This window comes from Pholis gunnellus, assembly GCF_910591455.1.
Source record: "Pholis gunnellus genome assembly, chromosome: 11".
NCBI lineage: Eukaryota > Metazoa > Chordata > Actinopteri > Perciformes > Pholidae > Pholis > Pholis gunnellus.
This window is the reverse complement of record NC_136538.1, coordinates 5,496,234-5,507,075: the sequence shown is the minus strand read 5'-3', so window position 1 is coordinate 5,507,075 and position 10,842 is coordinate 5,496,234. Positions and strand designations below refer to the sequence as shown.

At 44.3% G+C, this 10,842-nt stretch overlaps 1 protein-coding gene across 1 annotated transcript in view; it reads right to left on the bottom strand.

The window, feature by feature from the left end:
• Window positions 1-10,842, bottom strand: part of LOC306703177 (NACHT, LRR and PYD domains-containing protein 3-like) — a 92,176-nt gene that overhangs the window by 38,284 nt on the left and 43,050 nt on the right. The gene's annotated exons all lie outside the window — the stretch shown is intronic.

The following is a 10,842-nucleotide window of genomic DNA, read 5'->3' as shown; positions in this document are numbered from 1 at the left end:
AAGAGAGCTTAGAGTGAGCAACAGAGGAGGGATCCCTCTATCAGGATAGAAAGAAGTGTGATAGATGTCATGTGTACAGAATGAGCAACATAACAGAGTTACAACACATTCGATGCCAGAACCACGGTCCAGGTAACAAGACCACGGTCCAGGTAGCAAGACCACGATCCAGGTAGCAAGACCACGGTCTAGGTAGCAAGACCACGGTCCAGGTAACTAGACCAGGGTCCAGATATAAACAGGATCCATGGAAATCTGCGAAGTGAGAAAGCACAGAGCGTCCGTGAAAATAACAAAGTCAGTAATGAGCATTAATGGGACATGAATTCATACAGAAGGAAAGAGAAGAGGAGAGAGGAGCTTAGTGTATCCTAGGAAGTAGGATACTATATATGAACTGAAATAAAAAAGTCTCCTTATTTTAATCTCAAAGTGTCCATGAGTCTTTTCTTCTTCTACAATGTGCTACTTTGCAGTGATATTTGATCACCAATCTCTGGATTTCTCCAGAAGTCACAAAGTACCTGTGCTGAACAGGTGCATCCAGGTAAATGTTTTTCTCTTGGTGATGAAGACCTTCATCGTCTGGAGTTTGTGAATGGTCACTGGGATGTGGTAAAAAACACACAATATATTTTGCTGTCTTTTTCTCCAGACTGCATGAGGAGCAGAGAGAAGTTATTATATCAGCAATGCAAGCAACGCTTTAACGATGTATTATCAATATCCACTGAATCCCACGGCTTCTTACGCTGTATATACAGTTTTCACCTCCAATTATTTTTAGTATCCATAGCTCCTGAAGGCAACATCTCTCTCTCTCAGCTCATTGGATGTTGATAGGTATGTTCTCATTGATGTTTCTTTTGTTCCGTGTTGAGCAAAGCACTTCATTCCTCGGATATCAATACAAAGCATTTCTTCTTCCAACCTTTTCAGGAAAGTCACTTCATCTTCCACTTATGACAATATTATTGTTAGCGTCAGCTCATACTGCAGTAAAAAGTACAACATGTACCTCTGGGGTGTAGTGGAGTACCAAGTACCAAGTATCAAGTAGTACATGGAGATATTGCAGTGAAGTACAAGTACATCAATGCACTTGTGTAAATGTATCCACACTGGAACAGAGACAGAAATGTGTCTCATGTGAAAGACTTACTAAGAGTTTGTCCCTGATATCACAATGATGGTTGTTTTGGAGCAGAATGAGAGAATAATGGAGCTGAGACCTCCTTTAAAGGAGGAGTGCTACTCGTCATGGAGGAGGATTTGGCTCCCTCTGGTGTAACAAACGAATTAATCCTGTCAGTTAAAGTGACTGATTACATGAAATCCTCCAGATATCAACAGTTAGATGATTTTGTACTGATGGGAGGACTTTTTAAATGTGACATGTCTGCTCTGCTCAGTAGCCTGGACTCATTTTAAACAGCTGACTGCCATTGTATCACTTATTTCAGGCTAAGAAGTCGGCCTCCCCGACAGCCAGATATCAACAGATTGTGTGTTTAACAGGTGGAGGAGGACTGGAAGTACTCCAGGATGGACCTGTTTAAAAGGACCACCACTGGAGGAGGAACCCCGTGTGGTTGGGAACCTTCAGGACCCTGACCCTATCACCCTACATTTAGATGCCAATCTGACCCCTATTGCTTCACCAAAAACACAACAGCTAATGTCCTGTAATCACATGCAACACCAAGCATGATAAACAAGCAGAGCATCAAAACAATCTGAGCCAACCAAGTTAGTAAATCACATAAGATTGAACATCATTTAATCTCAGCTTGTAGCAGGTCTGTTATTCATATTCATATCCAATCATTCACTGCTGTCAGCCTCTCCCAGGAGACGAGCTCTCTTACCTTATGGAGACTACGCAGACCAGATGAGAGACCAGCAAGACTGGACTGTGGTTAAAATGTACAAAATACAAACCAGTTTTATTTGTTTTATATAATAAAAAGATTAAAGGTTACAAAAACAGAAAGTAAATGTTGGAAAACTATGGAATGTTATGAGTTTCCAAAGGTCTGTGTCCTCATGTGAAACTTTGTGTGAACTTCTTTTGACACTAGTGTCTCAGCTGGGTTTGTGATTAGGTATCACAGCTGTCTATTTATGATAAAATAAGATAATCCTTTATTAGTCCCGCAGTGGGGAAATTTACAGGATCACAGCAGCAAAGTGTACAGTGCACACAAGATACATAGTAAAAAACAAGAGCAACAGTAATATAAATATTAAACTAAGTAAAACAATAATTCACAATAAACTCAAAAAATAAAATCTTTTGATATATATTTGATGAACATTTCAGCTGTTTGTCTGAAAGAAGAGATAATAAACCTGTTGAGCATGTCAGTGTTTACGCAGGGCTGATTTGCAACCATGACGTTTCCTGATTAGGATAAGATGACCTTAGACAGAACGAATTATCAAAGAAACGGGTCCAAACAATATTCCAGACCTGATGCAAATCATTCTGTTCCAACGAACTTGTGTGTTATCCTCAGTATATATATCAGAGACTCAGAGACAGACCTTTGAGCAGCCTTGATACATAACCTGTTTGTGTTTCAACTCTGTTCCTTCTTGCAAGAATAAATGTCCTGTTTAATGATTTTTACAATTGGTGTAATATTTTTCTAACAGTAAAGAAAAGAAAAGATAAAATGCCCAAAACCTCAAAATTAAGATCACCAATGAGCCTCGTCAAAAAGACTCCAAACCAGAAGCCTGAAAAGAAGCCTAAAAAAGCCAAGTCCTGATTCTTCGTTGTCTCTTCCTATTTCTACCTTTTTACTTGGAGCATCTTTAACCTCCTGGTCCATATATTGATTTATTGTTATTTCAAGGTCACTTATCAAAGTTTGTTCAATTGTTACACAATGATCATAGTAAAGAATGGATTTAGTTTGTTCAAATCAAAACAACTCTTTATAAGTTGTGATTATTTTTCCACAGATGCTAAATTTGATCCAGAAAGACGTTTCGTAGGTTTTTCTTCATCCAACAAGCTGTGATAAAGACATGAAACTGAGGTCTTAACCTTCGTACCTGCAGATTCCTCCAACACACAAACCAACACTGTTGGCTTCTGTCAGTTCATGTTTGTTGAAGATCAATAAATCAACTGTGTTGTCAGCAGTAACTTCTTCCATCATTCCTTTCTGTTGAGGACATGAAGACCATAGCTCGTGCTTTTATTCTTGTAACTGTGTCTCTGTAATCAGTCGGTCTTATCTCACCTGCAGCTGGTTCAAGATGCAGCAGAGACTCTTTACTGGAACCAAGACCAGAGACCAGTGGTCTGGTTTATAAACCAGCTCTAGGATCTGTGTTTAAAGTGTACGTGCTCCCAAAAGAACATCAGACTGATAACAATGAGCGTTGTGCTCAACGGTTCTTTACGCTGACTCATGCAGCTTCACACTCAGTATTTATATCTTTACAGCAGTCACACTGGTTGTTATGGTAGAATGATGATGTCATCAGTGGAGTCCCCACCCTGGATATCATTTGAATATGTGAACACAGTTTATGAATCTGCTGAAGGTTTCTCATGGTGGACCTGCATCATGATGAGGACTCATGATGAGGATCTGGATCTGTCTCTGGCTTCATGTCCTCACTTTGATAACTGACACAGTTTCTCTGTGCAGGTGGAGAAAGCAGAGAGTGAGACAGTCTCCACGCTGTCTCCAGTTCACTGTGTGTCTCACAGCTCAGTCCAGTTCACTGCACACATTCTACACACAAACATCAGAAAACTACAAGCAGACTTGGTGATAAATAGTATGAGAAGATATTATTGAGAACTATTGATGCAACTCTTCACTGCTTTGTGATGTAATCTTGGATTTCTTCAATCAGTGATGAGAACATCAACAGTTAGCAAACAGACAGACTGATGAAGTATTGAGAAGACTTTGATTTAACATTTGATTTGTTTTATATTAACACAGAACTTCTGTTCTTTAAACCGTAGCAGGTCAAAAAAACACTATGTTGACCTGCGTTGGAACTTTATTTTGAAAAGAGACCATATGCATGTAAAAAGCACACTTCATTTCCTGTCGACACAGAAGTTTATTTTGAAAATAAACTCTGTGTAACAAGTGTAAAGTGAGTCCCGACCCTGACTCGTCCACACCTGAAGCTAGAGGGGAACGTAGAACGCAGCGTTGGGATTTCACCAGTTGGGAGTGACAAAGTGTTCACTACTGGTGGACTGGACTCTCTGCACTGGTTACCAGCAAAGTACTGGATCCAGTCTGAAGAGGATTCTATTGGTTGTTAAAGCACTGTTCTATCTCTGAACTGTGAGACCTGCTGACCAATCACTGCTCTTCATTCTACACTCCAGTTAAAATGTGTAAAGTCTCTAAACTGTGGAACAGTTTCTCACTATTAGACATCTTTCTTTCTTCACCTCTCTCTGTTCTTCAGCCTTTAAATAGTCATGAATACATCACTGCTCCCTCCTGTGTGTGTGTGTGTGTGTGTGTGCAGCTCGATTCAAAGAAAATACTTGAATAAAGAAAAGTGCTCACAAGTCAGGAGTCCAAGGAAACAGACAGGAAACAAAAGTCCAAAGAGAAACGAAAGATGAAAGAAGAGAGAAGCAACAGAAGAGAAACTAACGAGACAATCAGACACAGGTGTGCAGACATGAGGGCAGCTGGAAGCTGATTGGTGGAAGAAACAAAGAGAACAGAGCGAAGCTGATGAGACTGATCCAACACAGGTGATACACAGAAACACACAGAGACAGGAAGTCAAAGCAAACACAGAAGGAAGGGAACTTCAAAATAAAACAGTCAACGCACTCAAAGCCATATATTTAGATATATATATATATATATATTCAATTTAGTGAGTATAATAAAGAACTGTTTTTATCTCCAAAAGATAACTTAACGAATGAAAACTGTGACTCAAAAAACTGTGACTCAGTCAGCAGGTAAATAATCATCAGTCTACAGACAGTGTACATACATGTATACACTGTGTTTAAATACATATATATATAAATAAATATATATATTTATAGATATACTGTATCTGTCCCATTGATTTCTTTCACTAAAGTTAAAATCTAATTGAATGTAACAACTGAAAGCGTCTCAGTTTATTTCCTTGTTTAATTGAATTGAAGATAATAATTAGTTTGAATCTTTGGTCCAAACGTGTTCAGTTGTTCAGGACTCTGAGACTTGATGTGCAGTGAGAGGACGCCCCCTGCTGGATGAACACCACCACAGTCTGTGTCCCAAATCCATCATCACATTGTCCTCAGCATTGTGAACTGGAGTCTCTACGTTGAACCCGTCCTAGTTTGAGGAGCAGTGAGCAGCTGCTGTGAAGCAGCCGGTGAGGTCGGTGGTTCTGGGTGTTGAAGTGGAGCTTCACCTCCAGGTCGGAGTCTTAGTCCACTGCACAAGTTAGAGAAGCGTTGAAGAGGCTGAGAGATGAAAGCAGGCCCACACAGGTTAAAGCAGCTGAGCTGTGGTTGTGATGCTCCTCAGAGGTTACTGAAGCAGTTCACTGTGAAGACGCTGTAGTGAGAAGAGGAGGGTCTGATTAAAGGGCCTTAACATGACTTGACTTCATCACGGTGATTAGTCCCAAACGCTCTCACGATGGTAAACTGTGCTCACATCTTGTGTTCTTTGCACGACTCTGAGACTTGTTCTCTCCGACCACTCGGGTTCACACTCCCTCTGATCACCAGACACTTAGAAACATGGACTACACGTTACTCGGTGCACACCATCTAAAGCGGCCGGGAGAGATCCTAACGACTAACGAGGGCCGAACAGAGGAAGCAGAGACACAAAGACAAAGACGTGTTGAAGATGCTCTGGCGTCTGGAACAGGCTGAGGACCCGGGCCCACCGTAGACCTCAGACCAGTATCCTGCTGGTCCATGTCCAGTCCTCAGTGTTCTGGTCCGGCTCTAAGACCTCAGTGAATAAGGGGAGCACACAAGAGGATTAACTAAAGAAAGAAGTTTCATCTAACAAAGATTTAATGAGTGTAACAGATGTAACATGTGAACTCTAACAGAGGATACGAGCAGGGAAACATACTGCAGGGGAACTAAGGTAGTGACACATTATATTATTATAAAGATGTGATCAAAGTATACAGCAGATCAAATGTCCAACGCAGCACAAGGTGGTGTAGCGGACCCCAGCCGGACAACGGTGACGCGTACTGATGTCTCCAGAGAACTTTATTGATGCTCAACTCTCATCCTCATGTTGATGAACACAAATCTACTTTTTCTCCTTTTAACCTCCAGAAAACACCGTCAGAGCTACGGAACAGATACGACATCAATGAGCTCTCACGAGCATCAACGTTCATTACATCACATTTAAATATACATGTGGACGTTCATCAAACATTTCTCACATATATACTGCTCAACAGCATATTTAAAACACAGAGCTAGCATTAGCTTAAAGCTACAGCGTAGTCATTCAACCATAGCTGTTAAGCTAACATTAGCATCTAGTTCAAACAGTAACACATCAAACACACAATGAACACTACAAACACACAACACGTTGTTCCCGCTCCAGCTAGGAGCTTAACTGTTAATAAAGAAGCTCTTATTGTGGAGGAATATCTTATGAACACTTTTCTTTATGTGAAGTCAAGTTACTTTACTCTGACGAGATGTGGATCTGCTTCCGGTTTCACCAGAACGACTACAAAATAAAGGACCCAAAACGTAAAAGGCACTTACAAAATAAAAGCCAGCAGGAAGTGATTATCTTAGGTAACTAGTGTAGCCGAGGGTTTACTTTGCACATATATGTGAGGATAAGAATAATAATACAACAACCATGAGCTCCGTATTCAGCGCCAAGAGGGCAGCCACTTTAATTCAACTCACCCACTTCTTCACGCCCTCTCCTTCCGTTATCTCCTTCACAATAAAAGCACAAACACATATACAGGAACCCTGCTTCTTAACATACTCAACATAATAGCTTACATACCTCCCTTCCTCCAGAAAGAAACGTCCCCGTTTCTCAACATTCAGTGAAAAAAAAAATAATCACATTTTCCAATCCCCGTAACATGTCTCTATAACACGACATTTGGCAGTAAAGAACATTATACATCCTTCCATCACCCAACTGCACAGCCTCCAGAAAATATGCCCCACTAATCCCAATAGACACCAGACATAGCTGATACCCCATAGCGTTTGGACACGCCATACATCTAAAGCATGTGCTGCTACAATGAAGAAACATGCATCACTCAAAAATCAACGATAAGTGACAAGGTCCTTTAAATATGCTGGTTGTCTCACAACTCTCTTTGAACGAGACACAGTCTGTTGTGGTTCACTAGTGCCCGTAACCAAAACAGTCTCTGTGCCACCAGTGACCCATGGCTCCTCCACCCCACAGCCCTCCTCTGGTGACCCCTCGTCCTGCAGCGAAGGAGCATGGTGAGGAGAAGCTGGGAGGCTACTTGAAGAACCAGCAGGCCGTAGCAAGGTGTAAGGTTTCAGTCTGTCATAATGAACCACCTGCTCTGGTCCGTGGAGGTCCAGAGGACTGCCAATGCGATAGATGAGTCCCTGTTCTCCTTGAGAGTCCAACACAGCCAGGACCCTGTAGGGTCCCTTCCAGTGGGGAGCAAGTTTCATGCGGTCCTCCGTAGGATTATGCAGCCATACAAGGTCCCCTTCTCGATACGGCTGATGACGTGCCGTTCCATCATAATACAGTTTCTGTTTTTCATGGGCATCAGCACCACGCTGCCTGGCACCACAAAAAGCTGTTTCCAGCCTTTCCGCCAGAGAGGTCACAAAGTCAGCATGAGAAAGAGGCAAGTCCAAGCGCACCATTTGCGATGGCACCAACACATCCACCGGGACACGAGCTTCCCGCCCATGAGTTAAAAAGTAAGGAGTGTAGTTAGTGGAAGCATGAACAGAGGTGTTATAGGCAAAAGCCACCTGTTTCAGATACTCATCCCATTCACCTCCGCAGGCAAGCAGTGATTTGGCCAGTTGATCGATGAGAGTCCGATTAAATCTCTCGACCATGCCGTCGGATTTGGGATTATACGGTGTGGTGCGTGTCTTCTTAATCCCTAAAAGTTGACACAGTCTTTGAACAACCCCCGCTTCGAACTGCCGGCCCTGGTCACTGTGAACAATTTCTGGAACACCATGTACCAGCACGTAATCCTTAAACAGACACTGTGCTACTGATAGTGCCGTTTGATTAGGAAGAGCATACAGGTTTACAAACTTGGAGAAGTAGTCTTCTACTACTAACACATATCTGTTGCCCTTAGCAGTCACTGGTAATTCAAGAATGTCCATTGCCACTCTCTGGAATGGTCGAGTTGCTTGGGACCCGCCCATTGGTGCCCGGTGCTTAGGCACAGGGGCTCTGCAGGTCTGACATGGGAGGCACTGCTCACACCACTGTCGAATGTCTTTGAACATAGAGGGCCAATAACAAGTTTGCCTTGCTCGTTCCCACACTCGTTCCACTGAGAAATGCGCCGCCACAGGGCCTCCATGAAGATGGTGCAGCACATCAGGGACAAGCGATGAGGGCACGACCACTTGATACTGAGCACCCCCTGTGAGGGAGGAAGTCACTCTCCGGCAGAGTAGGCCATTCACCACAGAAAGACGAGGATATTCAGTCCATAACTTCCGCAGCCACCTGGAGCTGCCTCTCATCTGCCCACGAGGTGGTCGAGAATCCCTCCAATCCAACACCGTAGCAATATCTGGGTCGGCTTGTTGCAGTTCTCTCAGTCCAGTCCCATCATGAGAAAGTGCATGTATGAAAGACAGGTCATTTATCTCACTGTCCAGTACCAACGGTTGCCCCCCTGTGATGAGGTCAGAGGTTGGGAGGTTCACCGCAGATGGCGGTGTCAACAGACTGTCGGCTTGGGGAACACCTGACTCCCTGTCTGAGCCTACTGCATTCACCTGTGTGGCAATTTCTCGTGAGGCGTCATTCACCGTACCAGCCACAGGATCATGTGGCCGCCGTGAGAGAGCATCAGCATTAGTATGCTGTTTTCCATCCTTGTGTTGAATGGATCCAGCTCCAATATCCACCGTGCTCTTCTTCCAGTGGGATCTTTGTCAATAGACATGCTGCGGAGGCCCAACAGAGGCCTATGATCAGTTATAATGGTGAAGGCCGCCGCTCCGATGTAATGTCTGAATTGGCGTACAGCCCACACTATAGCCCACAGTTCTCTGTCAAACGTGGACCAGCGCCTTTCGGTGGGAGTGAGCGACTGACTAGCATACACCACCACTCTCTCTAGTCCTTCCCTGTCTTGAGCCAACACGGCCCCCACTGCTTCCATGGAGGCATCTGTGTACACTTTAAAGGGGATGCTGAAGTCAGGCATAGTGACAATCGGGGCCTCTGAGAGCACTCCTTTAAGATACTCAAAGGCCTCATCACATTCAGTGGTCCATTGGAACGGCGTGCCTTTACACGTCAGGTGGTGCAGAGGTGCTGCACGCTTGGCAAAGTCCTTCACAAAACGTCTATAGTAAGAGCATAAACCCACAAACGCTCTCACTTCAGTTGGATTCCGTGGTGTAGGCCACGTTCTTACCTTGTCAGTGTTTCGAGGGTCTGGCTGTAGGCCGTGGCGAGAAACAACATGCCCCAGGAACACCACATGATCTTGAGCTAGGTGGCACTTTTTAGGGTTTAGTTTGAGACCTGCTGCTTGGATCCTGGAGAAAACTTCACGCAGACTGGAGAGATGACTCTCGAAGGTGGGGCTGTATATCAGAACATCATCGAGATACACCATACACACCTGCCATGGCAGCCCTCTTAGCACCAGCTCCATCGTCCGCTGAAACGTTGCAGGCGAGTTGGTGAGACCCATAGGCATCGACTGCCACTGGTAGAGGCCCCTGCCCGTCGTGAAAGCCATTTTCTCTCTGTCTTCCTCAGCAACCTCAACCTGCCAGTAGCCATTAGAGAAATCTAATGTGCTAAACCACAGGGAGCCTGCTAACGCATCCAATGTATCATCCACCCTGGGAAGGGGATGACAGTCTTTCACCGTTACACTGTTCAAGCGACGGTAGTCAATGCAGAATCTCCACTCACCATTCTTCTTTTTTACAAGGACGACAGGCGATGCCCAGGGGCTGCAGCTCTCTTCAATTACCCCGTCAGCCAACAGGGCTGCCACCTGCCGGTCTATTTCTCCTCTCTTTTCTGGTGAAGTCCGGTAAGCGCGCTGTCGCTGGGGAGGATGATTGCCAGTTTTGATGCGATGTTGAATAAGCGTGCATTTGCCAGGCACTCCTCTGGATGTGCTGAATATCTCCTGGTGTTCTGCTAGCAATGCAACCAATTGTGCCTTCTGCTGCTGACTAGTCGGAGACTCCTCCAGTGATACAAAAGGCACTTCAGTGGATGAGGTGGCGGAAACTGTCTCCACTGGGATCTGAGGGAGTGACACCAGCTCAGACTCATTCACAGAGAAAAACTCCCCTAGATGCATGCCCTTTCTCAGTACCATGTCTTGATCTGTAGGATTTAACACACGGGCGGTAGTAACCCCATCCTTCACCAAAGTCACTGTGTGTGCAACGACACACTCACTCTTACTCCGGAGGTTAGGTGCTAAGTAGCCCACAAAGTCAGGCAGCTGGTCAATGGCCCCGGCCGGGGACACACACACAGGCACCAGCATCTCGCTGAGGGGTGGCAATGTCATAGCAGTTGCGATTGAGACATTACAACACTCAGGAATCAAGTCTTTGCCACTCAAAAATGGAATATCAGTGTCCCATAA